This window comes from Olea europaea, chromosome 15, assembly GCF_002742605.1.
Source record: "Olea europaea var. sylvestris chromosome 15, O_europaea_v1, whole genome shotgun sequence".
Taxonomy (NCBI): domain Eukaryota; kingdom Viridiplantae; phylum Streptophyta; class Magnoliopsida; order Lamiales; family Oleaceae; genus Olea; species Olea europaea.
In genome coordinates, this window is record NC_036251.1 from 15,747,144 (window position 1) to 15,759,249 (window position 12,106).

At 33.0% G+C, this 12,106-nt stretch overlaps 1 pseudogene; it reads right to left on the minus strand.

The window, feature by feature from the left end:
* Positions 1 to 681: 681 nt before the first annotated feature.
* Positions 682 to 9,692, minus strand: LOC111410270 (annotated as a pseudogene).
* Positions 9,693 to 12,106: the final 2,414 nt, after the last annotated feature.

Sequence of the window (12,106 nt, forward strand, 5' to 3'; positions counted from 1 at the left end):
AATCTGATTTGGGAAGAAATGATATAGAGTTACTTGTACATGAATTTGGGATTTGATAAAATTCATCATGATTTAATTGTTGATAAAGTAAGACCCGCTAATTAATTGCATGATAACAAGGCGTACAACACCAACCAGGTATATCTCAAATGCATGTTTCATTGATGCATCTTCTTCTGTCAATGTCAAAAATGAGTGGAATATTGTAAATGTCACCAAAGATTCTTCTGCAGATTAAAAGGGCCAAAAAGTTTCATTCCAAAATAGAACTTCTGACATTGGATTCCACAAACATTAGCTCGTCTATATTAGGAGTGATAGAAGCTCGCTCTGATATCAACTGATGTAGGCAAACGCATAAAAAATAATGAAACGAACACACTATTGAAGTTTTTTTATTCTAATTTTTGTTGATTCCCAAAATTACCAGAAATATGGGTATCAAATAGCGAGATTAAAAGATTTGACGGCTCCAAAATCTATAATATTTATTACAAAATAACTAATTTTCATGATAGCTTTCAACCCTTATTTAAAGAAATAACTAAAATCTATGTAGTTATTAAAATGTAAAAGATAATGACAAAAATTTAAAACCCTAATATTCAGAATTAATTAGAAATAAACGAAATTAAAATTGAATTTATTTAATAAAATAAATAATAAAAAACTCAATTTTCTTCAAACGGGTTCAAATAATAATGCTAAGATGCGATCTTTAGTTTCATGATTTTGAATACCATGCCCATCCCCATACTGGTACATGTATTGTGCCATTCTCGCAAGATTCATTGTAATTTCAATAAAAGTTTTTGAGAATGGACAAATTGTTTCTTGAACTTGGTTCATTTTTTTCCACGTCTCACGTATCAAAGATATAATGTGTTCACGTGCCTCGTCTTCAGAAGCCCCAGTTTCGTTCATGTAACATTGTATTGTTTTAGGAACATCACCTCTTTTCATTTCATCCTGAGAGAGAAAACGAAATAAACTGTCAGTTGAAAGGGTTAATTTTGAATTGCTAATGATTTCATAAACAAGAATGAACTTGAAAACATGAAATGAAATTTTAGTCTATATGCGAACCACTGATGTTGCTATATCATCTGAAAGACGTAAAATCGTTGCCGACCAACGGATTAAATTGGGATAATCAAGTAAGTACTGAACAGCTTCCTTCTCTATAGGACTGGTAACAGTGAAAAACGCATGGGATAGTATGACATGAGTTGATATTGAAATCCATGCAATGTTCATATACTCTTCCATTGTTGGTTTGTATCAATTGAAGTACCACCTTGCCTCTTGTAAGTATGCTTTGCATAAATCTGTCCACTGCCAAATTTGACAAGATTACTGTATATGGATTATGGAAACTGATATAAGGACTATGTATTAGAGACTTTCTGAAGCAAAAGTGATACCGCTTTCCTTAAATATGGAATTATTATAAACCCTTTTTCTTTAAGAATGTCGTAAGCCATTTCATTGACGAAATTATTGAGGGCTAGATAGCAAATTTGCATGTAATCTGGAAGTTGATGGATTGAATTGACATCCCATCTGTGGAGTTCCAAACAAATAATAATTATAGGAGTTAGAACAGTGAGAAGGAAAAAAATAAAATAAAATAAAATCAATATATATCACATATGGGAAAATTTTACTATAAACTACCAATCTAATTTTCCAAAATTTGGTCCTCAACTTTAAAGAAAAAGCAAGTTTATACCTTACATTTTATTATTGTTTCGCAACTGGTCGACCACTGATGAAAACCATAGTTTTCATTAAATTGTCGTGTGACCCTCAAAAAAACATGCATCGCTTTGAATTTCAACGTACCAATCCAAGTTAGAAAACAAACCTAATTTCATGAAGTTGATTATGCAAGGACCACATTTTGATTAATTTAAAATAGATTTGAACTGTTTCTTGAGATATAATTTTGCAACTATAAATAAAATTAATAACCAGCTTGTCCATTTTTAAAGATTGAATAAGTCAATCATTCAATTTCCCCTATCATATAAACCTTTTAATATACAAAGTACTTCCGTATACAAACTTTGAGCGTATCCTTTAACAAAGGGACTTCGTTTTTAATTTTTACTTTTTTATTTGGGTGGGGGTTCTGAAATGAGGAATAAGGATGTTTCTAACCTTTCGATGATTCTTGTAAAAACTTCAAGCTCTTCTAATGTACCATAGACGTCATATATATCATAAATGGTTGTTACTAAAGCATTGACCTTCATCAATATCTTCCTACAAAATTCATATTGAGGTTCAAATATCACCCCAGTAGTCCAAAAGAAACATTCCACCAGCCTATCCCTCGCAAATGACAACTTTTCGGCAAGGCAAGTTCCCTTCCGCCACCTATTCATAGAAAACGCAGGGAAAGAAATAAAAATAAAATTCCTTTGTTACTTCTAAACATCAAAATTCAATATATTTGGCCCATATATTTAAAATGAGAAAAAAGAGATAGAAATGTGCACAAATGTATTAGTGTAGGAATTAATACACATTTTCACCAACCGTAATAAAAGTTAATAGTGGTAAAGTGAAAGGCAAATTTGTTGAGGAGAGACTATTTCCCTACATCAAATTCCTTATTGAGTTGTCTCTGATTGAAGACAACTTGTGATGTCAATTTATCTTTGAGTGAATACAGCAGCTTATCAATAAATACCTAGAGACACGTTTTAGTTCCTGCTGATATTTTGCTTGAACAATGTTGAAATCCAATTTTGCAAGCTCAAGCAGAACCTGATTCATGTCTGGCCTGTCCTTGTATATGTTTATGAACCATCTAGCCTCTGCCCGCGGTATGGTCCAGTGCGATGGAAGCTCCAAGCCATGGTACACCAATCGAGAATGGAACTGATCAATACTAGTTTGATCATTATGGTGTTTCATAGTGAATTATGTACCCATTTCTAGGGTACTTTCACCTTCCATTGAAAGGAATGAAGTTTCATAAAGTTGTAACAATCCCTCTATATCATCACAAAGCCTCGACTTGAACTCACCCTTCTCATTCTTGAAACGATCAAATATCTCTGTGCTCAACAGGACATGTATAAGACGTGTAAGCACTGTTAAGAAAATGCTTAACACCTATGGCCCAATGATTGAACCTAATCGCTGAGCCCAAGCTTATGACCCGGTTTGCCCCCATTCTGTGCAAACTCGTGTTTCTCAAAAAATGCGGTTATATTCATTTTTAATTGGACGAAGCAGATTGTGCCAAGTGGAGTCAGCTGAACCGTTAGATGAATCTGGCTTTTCATTATACTAAACCTAGACTTTTCATTTGCGTCTGTTCGAGAGTCTTCTAGGGTTTGTTCTTCGTGCTTGCTCTCTGTAATTTTTCTTCTCTCTAAAAACCCCTGGTTTTTGGTTGCAATCTCTGAGTTGTTTTAGATGCTCTTGGTGAGATCTAGCTTGGTGTATTTGTGTTGAGATTGTGTCTGTTCTTTGGTGAACTGTAAGGCACGATTACTTCGTGTAATCTGTCGTTCGTGTCTGTGAGAGAAAAATATGGTTTGAGGGCTGATCTTTGGTAGATCTGAAGTTTGTAAACTTGTATTGATACTTTATTGTTGGTTTCTAGTGGATTAGAGCATTAACCACTTCGGTAGAAGCTCAACGTGGTGACGTAGCCTATTCTTGGGTGATCATCCGGGCCTACAGGTGAAAAATCATCGTGTTCTTTTAATTTCTGTGATTTTACTTCTAGTATTGGGACTGTTAATACCAACAATGGTATCAGAGAGTCATCGATCTGATATATAATCCGGTTCTTGGCTCACTAGTGCTCTTCTTGATGGTTAAAAACCATTACCTTTGTGGTACTACTTCTGTGAGCGTTCGACTCACTGTTTTCTACTGGAAAGTAAAATAGTTCTGGCATTCACTATTTTACACTATTGGCCTGAGACGATTCTGGTAACGAGTTTTTTAAACCCTAAACCTAATTTTTCGATCCTTCAGATAACTCTACTGTTTTTGGTTGAAGGCCCACCTGGGCCTACCTTTGTCTAGGGTTTCATACGAGAACCCTAGAATCTTAGGGGACTGGGTTTAACGGCCTCTTCAAGATTAGATGTTAAATTTGTTGACTGAAAATAATTTTTTATGGTTTATTGGTTATCTGATTTACCTGCTCACTGCGTTGTATATTCTGTGCACTTGTGTGAGAGTCATCTGCACACTAATACTTTGTGTATACATTGGTGCATATAAATTTTTTTTACACTGCATATCACAATCTGCTTTTGTCAAACAAGTCTGTTAAAAAAAATTTCAAAAATAATGACAAGTACTAAAGTTGATATAGAAATTTGGAATGGAAAAGGAGATTTTACTATTTGGAGTCAAAAGATGAAGGCACTTTTGATGCAACATAAGTGTGTGAAAGCACTGGATGAGTCTTGGGAAGAAGAAGTCATAGAAAGAAAAAGAAATGAACAAAGTGATACTGCATGGAGTTTGATTTTCCTGCATTTGTCTGATAGTGTCATTAGAGAAGTAGGAAAGACTGAGACTGCTGAAGGAATTTGGACTAAACTTGAATCACTTTATAAAACAAAATCACTCCCCAATAAATGTTATCTTTGGAAACAATTCTTTAGTTTCAAATTTGATCCACATCTTGATCTTGAAGCAAATCTTGCCAGATTTAACAAATTAACTCAAGATCTCACAAACAGTAGTGAAACACTTTCTGATGAACAACAGGCAGTAGCCTTATTATCTGCTTTACCTGAGAAATATAAAGATTTAAGAAATGCTCTTGAATATGGAAGAACCTCCATTACTGTGGAGATTATTGTTACTTCTTTAAGAAATAAAGAACTGGAGTTTCAAAGTGAATCCAAATCTTCCTCTGTTGGTTTTGGTTTCAATGTCAGAGGAAATAATCAATTCAAAAGAAACAACAATAACTTTTCAAATAAAAATTTTGGAAAAACAAAAGAATACAATGGAAATTTTCATAAAGGTAAAGCCAAATTCAATTATAATAATAGTAAGGCAAAAGGAAAGAAATGCTACTTTTGTGGAAAGATGGGTCACTTTATAAAAGACTGCATGAAAAAGATTGATGAATTGAAAAAATCAATAAAATTGAAGGTGGAGCTGCAATTGCTTATGAGGAAGCTGCAGGCTCAAATGGACAAGTCTATATGACTAGTCAATCTATGGTCAAGGATGAATGGATCCTTGATTCAGGGTGTACATTTCACATGACACCCTGAAAAGAATACTTTACTGATTTTCTTGAAATTAATGGGGGTCAAGTGATATTGGGAAATGACTTTACCTGCAAAATTAAAGATATTGGCAAAGTTATTTTAAAACTAGAAAATGGAAATGTATTGACTCTAAACAAGATCAGATACATTCCCAATCTAAAGAGAAATCTGATCTTTTTAGGTGTACTAGATGATGAAGGTTTTGAAACAACCATAAACGAAGGTTTTTTGAATTTACAAAAGAACTTTATAAAGATTGCTTGTGTTGAAAAATCCAATGAGATCTATGTTTTAAAAACCTTGCCAATAATCAGTCAACCAATTTCTGCAGTAGTATCTCAGCCTGATAAATTTGAAATATGGCACAAAAGGTTAGGACATATGAGTGATAAGAATTTACACATCCTTAAAAAACAAGGTCTCTTAGGAAATGAAAAAATTGAAAGAGTGTTTTTTTGTGAACACTGCATTTATGGAAAACAAAGGAAACTCCCCTGTGGCACAGGTGTCCATAAATCTAAGTCTATACTTGAATATCTGCATGCTGGTCTGTGGGGACCAGCTACTGTGAATACCTACTCTGGTTTCAAATATTATTTACCGATTGTTGATGATTTTTCAAGAAAGACATGGGTTACTCTTTCGAAAAATAAATCTATACCTTTCAAAACTTCATAACATGAAAAATCTTAATTGAAAATCAAGTGAATAAAAAGGTTAAAGCTCTTAGAACTGACAATGGTCTTGAATTCTGCAATGAGGAATTTGATAATTTCTGTAATAACAATGAAATTTTAAGGCATAGGACTGTTACCTATACCCCACAACAAAATGGTCTAGCAGTAAGGATGAATAAAACCCTATTAGAAAGAGTTAGGTGCATGCTAATTAATGCAGGTCTTCCAAAACTATTATGGGGGGGGGGGAAGCTGTTAAAATTGCATCATATTTAATAAACAAATGCCCCACAAAATCTTTGAATTATGAAACACCTGACCATGTTTGGAGTGGTCATCCAGTTGATTATTCCAAACTAAAAGTTTTTGGTTGTGCAGCATATGTACACCAAAATGAGGGTAAACTTGAACCCAGATCTATTAAAGGCATTTTTTTGGGATATGAGGAAGGTGCAAAAGGTTATAGAATCTGGGTTAAGGGTCAAGGAGGTTATAGGGTCATAATAAGTGGGAATGTCATTTTTAATGAAACAGACATGCCTTGTACTAAAGAAAAAGTCCATGCAGACCCTCAAATTAATGAAAATGATTTATATCTTAAATCTGATATCTCTCTAGCTATCTCAGATCTAGAAATTAATGATCAGATTGAGGTGGAGCCTACTCATGAACAGGAAATAATCCTTGAACCTAAATCTGAACATGAAACTCAACCTGAACTTGTTCCACCAATAAATTCTTTAGAGGACTATCAACTTACCAGAGATAGAGAAAGAAGGGAGATAAGACCACCTACTAGATATAATGAATTAGACCTTGTCACTGCCCTAAACATTCAGTTTTTTTTAGGCAATGAACCTAATTCATACGAAGAGGCCATTGGGGGAAAAAATTCAAATTCCTGGCTTGCAGCAATGAAAGATGAAATGCTTTCACTTGAAAAAAAAAAGACTTGGGTCTTAGTTACCAAACCTAAAGGAGGGAAGGTCATTGACTGTAAATGGATTTATAAAATCAAAGAAGGTGACACAAAAGAAGAAAATGTTAGATTCAAGGCTAGACTAGTTGCAAAGGGCTTTAACCAAAGAGAAGGAATTGACTATAATGAAATTTTCTCTCCTGTAGTCAAATACACTTCTATAAGAATTCTTCTCTGCATTGTTTCACAATTTGATTTTGAACTAGAACAGTTAGATGTAAAAACTGCATTTTTTCATCATAACTTAGAAGAAAAAATTTACATGACCCAACTAAAAGATTTTGAACAAAAGGGAAAGGAAAACTGGGTGTGCCTTTTGCAAAAATCACTCTATGGGCTGAAGCAGGCCCCTAGACAGTGGTATATCAGGTTTGATACTTTCATAAAAGGTCTTGATTTTAATAGAAGTGAATATGATCCTTGCTTCTATTATAAAGGTGGTGGAGGTCCTGATTCTTATTATCTCTTGCTTTATGTTGATGATATGTTACTTGTTGGGTGTGATGTAACTGAAATAAATAATATTAAGTAAAAGTTAAAACAAGAGTTTGAAATGAAAGACCTAGGATCAGCTAAAAGAATCTTAGGAATGGAAATTAGGAGAAATAGAAGTGACTACACACTATTTCTAACTCTAAAGACATATATTTCCAAAATTCTACATAAATTTGCTATGGATAAGGCAAAAGAAGTTACCTTACCACTTGGTAGTCATTTAAAATTTTCTACTAAAGATTGTCCTAAAATTGAAACAAAAAGAAATTGAATGGATAAAATCCCTTATGCAAATGCTGCAGGTTCAGTAATGTACATTATGGTTTGCACAAGGCTTGATCTTGCTTTTGCTATTAGTGTATTAAGTAGATATATGAGTAATCCTGGTGAACAACACTGGGAAGGCATGAAATGGCTACTTGGATATGTTAAGGGAACTTCAAACTTAGGATTAATGTTTGGAAAAAAGAAAACTGGGATTAAACTAAAAGGATTTGTAGATTCTGATTTTGTTGGTAATTGTGATAATAGGAAATCAACACCTGCATATGTGTTTATCTTAAATGACACTTGCATAAGTTGGAAATCACAACTGCAAAAGATAGTAGCCCTGTCATCTACAGAGGCTAAATATATTGCAGCCACAAATGCAGTAAAGGAAGGTATTTGGTTGAAAAATCTGTTGGATGAAATTGGCTTTACTGGTAATGATGCTTTAATACATTTTGATAGCCAATCTGCTATACATCTTAGTAGAAATCCAGTTTTTCATGATGAAACAAAACACCTAGATGTCAAATTTCATTTTATAAGAGACATTATAAAAAAAGAAAATTAAAAAAATTGAAAAGATTTCACTAAGTGTAATCCAGTAGATATGGGAACAAAAATACTTCCTGTATATAAATTTAGGGATTGTTTAAATCTCCTAAATGTTATTACTAATTGAAATTTCTTTTGCTGGTACATAGAGCATATGATATCGAAGGAGAGTTAACTTCTAGTCCACAATGAAACCTAAAGGTGTCAAGCAAGGTGGAGATTGTTAAGAAAATACTTAACACCTATGGCCCAATGATTGAACCCAATAGCTGAGCCCAAGCTTATGACCCGGTATGCCCCCATTCTGTGCAAACTCGTGTTTCTCCAAAAATGCGATTCTATTCATTTCTAATTGGACGAAGCAGATTGTGCCAAGTGGAGTCGGCTGAACCGTTGGATGAATCTGGCTTTTCATTATACTAACCCTAGACTTTTCATTTGTGTCTGTTCGAGAGTCTTCTAGGGTTTGTTCTTCGTGTTTACTCTCTGTAATTTTTCTTCTCTCTAAAAACCCCTGGTTTTTTGTTGCAATCTCTGAGTTGTTTTAGATGCTCTTGGTAAGATCTAGCTTCGTGTATTTGTGTTGAGATTGTATCTATTCTTTGGTGAACTGTAAGGCATGATTACTTGGTATAATCTGCCGTTCGTGTCTGTGAGAGAAAAATATGGTCTGAGGGCTGATCTTTGGTAGATCTGAAGTTTGTAAACTTGTATTGACACTCTATTGTTGGTTTCTAGTGGATTAGAGCATTAACCACTTCGGTGGAAGATCAACGTGGTGACGTAGCCCATTCTTGGGTGAACATCCGGTCCTACGGGCGAAAAATCATCGTGTTCTTTTAATTTCTGTGATTTTACTTCGAGTATTGGGACTGTTAATACCAACAAGCACGAAAAATGAATGAAAATGAACAGAAGAAACTGATTTGCACCTTCAGAAACTTTAAAGCCATGTTGTCTTAGTAGTCTGAATTCCAAAGCCGTAGCATATAAATCCTTAATCTTTGACTGTTGATCATTTTCGCTATATTTTTTGTTAATGACTGACAAGATTTGGTTAATTTCATTCTCAAAATGGTAGGATATCCCCAGCCTTTGCAAATTGTCAATCAATTCCAACTGATCCAGTGGCTTTACTGTTTTATCATGTATCATCTTCACTTGCATTTTCAGCTCAGAAGACCGAGTCGCGTATCTCTCTCCCTACATCATGCACAAACAAAATCTGATTGCAGGAAAAAAGGAAGAATTTATTTTTTATTTATTATGTAAATGATGAAAATTACCGTGTATTCAATATCTAACGACTGAATATATTCGAAGTCCCATACTGGGGGTTTGTAGTTTCCTGATCGCCTAATCACAATCTGACTGCAAGGCCGCATATTGGTTAAAAAACTATGCTGATTAGCTTGAGCAGCACTTGTACATAAAGCAAAACAGTGTTTTGGAATCTGTTTTTTTGAAGTGCGAATATAAATTGGCTTGAAAATGTTCAGGTTGAAGATACTCATTGATCTTTGAGACTTGTCTAAGTTGTTCATAAAATATTATATTTGGTATGGTGGGCATGGCTTATTTATATTGACTTACTTAATTATCTGGAACTCAAATAGTAATTAGATAAGTTCATCAAGTATTGGCACCAACTCAAATAAAGTAGCCATAAAAATAGCACCCGTTTGACCTCCATTTTTCCAAATTAAAATGGATGAATATATATATATATATATATATTGAGAAATGTGTGATTAAAAAATAAGAAAAAGTTTTGAATTTGCGTGTACTATTATTTTATTGAAAAATGTGTGGCTGAAATAATGTCAAAACACTGTTGAAAAATACATTTTTCCAAAAGAATGGGACTCAACAAGGCTTATATATTGCTTAAATTTTCATAATTTGAAATCATCGTATAATTACATCATTATCAATATTACTAATATAGCATCCTCAATATACACAACTGAGTAGAATATCCAATTCAATTGCATGGTTCAAACTATGGATGTGGCCTTTAGGAGTATGAAGTTGATGTGGAGAAAAATGTGGTTGGTCGCCAGCGTCGATGCGGAATGGAAAAGAATGTGATTTGAGACTTGAGAGACAAATTGGGAGGCGGTAAGTGGATGAAAAATGTCATCACTTACTATCAAAATGCTTACATAATTAGTGTTGTGTTAATTGACTTGTTATAGGTAGAGCTCCAAGATCGCGTTCATCCACTAATATTTACTTTGATTAAATTCTTTTAGACTTTTTACATTTTTTAAGAATTTATGTTTAACTAAAACTCTAATATTCATAAAATATTTTCTTCAACTAAAGCTAAAACAAAAATGAAAGAGACACCATTAGAGTAAATATATGAAGACATAGCAATATATGAAGAAGAATTTGAAAAAGTAATCATTGTCTTTTTATTGTGGGTTCGATGAATTTAGTATGTGAATGATTTTTTATTTGTGTTTAGGTTATCTAATAACTTGTCTTTTGAATTCAAGTGGTATAAATAAGAAATTTCATTCTGAATTATTTGAGTTTTTTATTGGAATTATCTTTTCTTTTCTTGATTTTCTTGAATTGAAAATATTGATGGCTGTATTTTTGGTAGAATTATCAAAACAAGAATTTGAGCTTTTTGTTGGGATTATCTTTATTTTTTTCTTGATTTTCTTGAATTCAAACAACTGTGGCTAATTTGCTGGGATCTTCAAAGAAACTTGATAGTGTGGATATATAATTTTTAAATGAATGGAATGTGGTGTGGATGAAAATGATATTTTTAAAAATTTTAAAATTTAATAGGAATGAATATAGAGTGAGATAGATATATAACAATGGTGGATGCAAAACAGCTCCCTTTGTTCTTGATTCCCCCACAGTCAATAAAAGCTATTGGATTTGACCCAAAATTTTTAATTATATTATGGTTTAGGGGTAGAATGAGATACACAAAGAGAGTTCGAGAAAGAAAAAGAGATTATCTGGTTATGAACAATATGATTTTATTAATAATGATGAATTATGTATGACGAATGTTATTAATCGTCGCAAGAAAATGATACGATACAAAGAAGTATGAGACTAAAGAAATTTGCACAAATGCTCCATTAAGGGCATAAGTTTATTTTTATTAAAGTAGATATACTTTTAACTATCGGAATGGATAGAAACAATAGGAAACGGCCCCCCCTTTTTTTGCATGCAAAATCAATATGTTGAGGGGGTAATGCCATAATTGTAACATTAGGGACCATTTATGCCAATTCCTTGTTAATAAATACTCTACTTTTGGGGTCCTTTGAAGGAAGAAAAAAAAATAAAAAAAAATCTACCTATCTCCCTTAAAGATAGACTTGATTTTCTTTTTTGTCTGTCCCAAATTACTAGCTACTTGATGAAAGTAAAGATATATTTTAATTTTCTAATATGTCATATTTAATGTATCTTGTTATCAATAAATATAAAACAAATACTATTTAAACTATTATTTAATGTAGGAGTATATATAGAAAAATGTAACAAAATTTATATTTTCAATTATATTAATAACATTTTCTTAGTATGTGTTAAAATATAGAGAAGTTTATTTTTATGGGACGGATGTAGTAAATAAGATGCACTGTGAAACAAGAAACCATGATGCTTAACAATGACAATCCGCAGTTACTTAATAGCCTCCAAGCATTAAATAATCATAAGTCATTAAATGAAAAATTGGTTTCTTAACTTGAACAATGGAACTGGACAAATTGATAAAAACTTAATGAAGTTGGTAAAGATAATTTAATACGTGAATTGCTTAGTCCCCATTTGGGATAGATTGTTTTGGTGGATATAATAGTGGGGGGGGGGGGGGGGACCTA